At 42.5% G+C, this 3,991-nt stretch overlaps 1 protein-coding gene across 2 annotated transcripts in view; it reads right to left on the bottom strand.

The window, feature by feature from the left end:
- The window catches only part of LOC139765964 (uncharacterized), a 25,513-nt gene extending 25,508 nt beyond the window's left edge, over positions 1–5 (bottom strand). Inside the window, exon 1 of one of the 2 annotated variants that reach the window (XM_071693985.1) lies at positions 1–5. This exon is cut by the window's left edge and continues 766 nt beyond it. The gene's annotated coding sequence lies outside the window, so the exon portion shown is untranslated. The other variant, XM_071693986.1, reaches the window with a different exon arrangement.
- Between the last annotated feature and the right edge of the window lie 3,986 nt (positions 6–3,991).

The following is a 3,991-nucleotide window of genomic DNA, read 5'->3' on the forward strand; positions in this document are numbered from 1 at the left end:
CCGTCACCGACCGTCTGAAGCTGATGTTGTTTGTACCCCTGAGTTTTCTGTCCCATTTGTGTTGTTGATGCTGTGATACGCCGCTCAAATGGTTTGTTTGGATGATTTTTTTTTTCTTCGTAGGTAAACATAGTTGATTGTTATTTTTTGTGACGATTTTATTTCGATAACGACTATGGGAACACTCCGAACTTTCGCCGTAATCTTAAACTCTCCCCCTAACGGACAGTCTTGACCATTTTTCCCCTCCCACTTATATAGGGTGTGTGTGTTATCATGTGTGTGGGGGGTGGGGGTGAGAGGGCAAGACAAGACTGGTGCTAGACAAATTTGAATGTATAGAATTATTTAGATTAAAACGGAAAAAAAAAATCGCCAACACATTGTATTTCATTTGTTTAAACTTTTTTTTAATGATTTACGTGTCTATTAACGTGATGGAATGAATGCCAATTTACAGATCCAGTAATTGTGAATGACTGCATGTTCGCTGATCGTCAAGCCAAGTGATCTAATTTTAGGATGATTTTACCAGCGTGATCAATCGAGGGGTGGGGGATTCGAGGTCCTGTGAGTATATTACAGCATTCATACTGGGAGGTGGGTTTAGGAAGACCTTATCTGAGGTGCTTCAAACGCTGAACGAGGTACCGACACTTGATGCGCGAGGATTCAGACTCTGCCAAAGAACATGAGCGGGTTTTTTTCTTTCTTTCTTTTTCAAGTGACGGACGGTGTAGTAGTGTACGTATGTCGTCCGGAGGAGGAGGATCCACCACGGCCGCTGTTGCAGCAGCCCTGGAGGCGTACTCCGGATTCATCTCATAAAGCAGAAAGATGTTTGCCCGGGAGTCATTAGTGGCTCCCGTTCAAACAACTGGAATTACGGAGGAACTCTTCCTCTCATCATCATACGGGAGAGTTGTTACTCACACTCTCTGCCCTGGAAAAATATGCAGCGCTCCGTGTGTGTGTGTGTGTGTGTGTGTGTGTGTGTGTGTGTGTGTGTGTGTGTGTGTGTGTGTGTGTGTGTGTGTGTGTGTGTGTGTGTGTGTGTGTGTGTGTGTGTGTGTGTGTGTGTGTGTGTGTGTGTGTGTGTGTGTGTGTGTGTGTGTGTGTGTGTGTGTGTGTGTGTGTGTGTGTGTGTGTGTGTTACCATTACCACGGCCGTGAACGGATCCTCGCTTTCCCTTCCTTAAAAATTATATACCTTGTTTAGTGTCATTTCCTTGTGCGTTTTTTTTTTTTTTTTTTTTTTTTTTTTTTTTTTTTTTTTTTTTTTTTTTTTTTTTTTTTTTTTTTTTTTTTTTTTTTTTTTTTTTTTTTTTTTTTTTTGTTTTGTTTTATGTACAGTAACACTGCCGCTTTGGCAGCAAAATTCAAAATAATCCGACTCCTCTCCATGGATACCCAACGTTGTCTGTTGTTAAAAGCTACAAAATACAAACCATATTTTTTCTGGATGTTTTTGATTTTTTTTTTGTTTCATTTTCCAGGGAAAGTATCCGTTCGATCCTACCCTTAAACAACTTCCAATTTCGTGTATTTCTAGCAATTCAAACACCCCATAATGGGACCAGACTTTACTATGGAGAAATTTGATATGAATTTGTGTCACTAACGTTCGCATCCGAGACTGGTCAGTTGATGTTCAACCTGGACGTGTGGTCTGAAGGAAGTGTGAGTAGGCTTCATCTTAAGCCTTTTCCTAAGGATTTAATTTTGCTTCCTCGCTGAACAGTCTGTGAATAAAGGGAATGATTCCCAGGTGTCTTGCGGGAAAAAGGCTCAAATACTTCAGCGCAGCGCTGAGAGAGGATAAAACACGCTAACATTGTTGCGCTGGCTCTTTAAAACCCACTTTAGCACAACAATACAGCCTTTGGGTATGGTGGCCTGACCTTTAACCTATACCTTAACGGCCAGGTCAAAGGCCAGGCCATTTTACCCCAGGGTCGTGGCCTCGTGCTCAAATACCGTCATGATCATGGATGGGGGTTTGAGGCAAATGTTATTCTAGTACTGGCGTTAGCACTTTCACAAACCGTGATCTCTACTATTCTTAGCACCTGGTCATAGAACGACAGGTGATTCATTATTGTGTCAGAAAATCTCACATTGTTGGTACGTTTATTTAGATAAAACGGAAAAAAAAAAATCGCCAACACATTGTATTTCATTTGTTTAAACTTTTTTTTAATGATTTACGTGTCTATTAACGTGATGGAATGAATGCCAATTTACAGATCCAGTAATTGTGAATGAACTGCATGTTCGCTGATCGTCAAGCCAAGTGATCTAATTTTAGGATGATTTTACCAGCGTGATCAATCGAGGGATGGGGGATTCGAGGTCCTGTGAGTATATTACAGCATTCATACTGGGAGGAGGGTTTAGGAAGACCTTATCTGAGGTGCTTCAAACGCTGAACGAGGTACCGACACTTGATGCGCGAGGATTCAGACTCTGCCAAAGAACATGAGCGGGTTTTTTTTCTTTCTTTCTTTTTCAAGTGACGGACGGTGTAGTAGTGTACGTATGTCGTCCGGAGGAGGAGGAGGAGGATCCACCACGGCCGCTGTTGCAGCAGCCCTGGAGGCGTAACTCCGGATTCATCTCATAAAGCAGAAAGATGTTTGCCCGGGAGTCATTAGTGGCTCCCGTTCAAACAACTGGAATTACGGAGGAACTCTTCCTCTCATCATCATACGGGAGAGTTGTTACTCACACTCTCTGCCCTGGAAAAATATGCAGCGCTCCGTGTGTGTGTGTGTGTGTGTTACCATTACCACGGCCGTGAACGGATCCTCGCTTTCCCTTCCTTAAAAATTATATACCTTGTTTAGTGTCATTTCCTTGTGCGTTTTTTTTTTTTTTTTTTTTGTTCTATCAGTGACAAATCCCGTTCACCATCGCTGTAAGAGAATATGTACTGATACAACCTCGATGCCTGCCAGTGTATCTGTAAACATATATATCATTAGCACGAAATGATTGTTTCAACATTGACGTTTTCTCTTCTCTGAATGGTAGGGTGATGATCTGCATGCCCTTGGTGTCAGCAACAACAATTGAGTCTTTTTTTTTTATAACTAAGAACCTGAAATTGCTGACTTCACCGCTGCTCCGTTGAGCAATTGAAGCTGGGGCAAGCATATTATTTTGCCGCGTCTAGAGAAATTCATGTGACACTTCGTTGTAATAAGATAGTAAGTTGTGTATATATTTCAGAGGTTTAAACGTATGGTGCGGCAACATAACTAAATGACTGTTTTCGTGTCCGGATCGCGCTATGGGATTCGTGTGCTTAATGAAATGTATTATTCATGAGAACGGTCTTCGAACCTTTTTAGCAGTAATGTATTACAGACAATTAAAACAACCACTAGCACTTGGGTTACAGCCGTTCCACAATTAAAGCAGCCACTAGCACTTGGGTTACAGCCGTTCCACAATTAAAGCAGCCACTAGCACTTGGGTTACAGCCGTTCCACAATTAAAGCAGCCACAAGCACTTGGGTTACAGCCATTCCACAATTAAAGCAGCCACTAGCACTTGGGTTACAGCCATTCCACAATTAAAGCAGCCACTAGCACTTGGGTTACAGCCGTTCCACAATTAAAGCAGCCACTAGCACTTGGGTTACAGCCGTTCCACAATTAAAGCAGCCACTAGCACTTGGGTTACAGCCGTTCCACAATTAAAGCAGCCACTAGCACTTGGGTTACAGCCATTCCACAATTAAAGCAGCCACTAGCACTTGGGTTACAGCCATTCCACAATTAAAGCAGCCACTAGCACTTGGGTTACAGCCATTCCACAATTAAAGCAGCCACTAGCACTTGGGTTACAGCCATTCCACAATTAAAGCAGCCACTAGCACTTGGGTTACGACCATTCCACAATTAAAGCAGCCACTAGCACTTGGGTTACAGCCATTCCACAATTAAAGCAGCCACTAGCACTTGGGTTACAACCATTCCACAAGCG

Source organism: Panulirus ornatus, chromosome 56, assembly GCF_036320965.1.
Source record: "Panulirus ornatus isolate Po-2019 chromosome 56, ASM3632096v1, whole genome shotgun sequence".
NCBI classification, from domain to species: domain Eukaryota; kingdom Metazoa; phylum Arthropoda; class Malacostraca; order Decapoda; family Palinuridae; genus Panulirus; species Panulirus ornatus.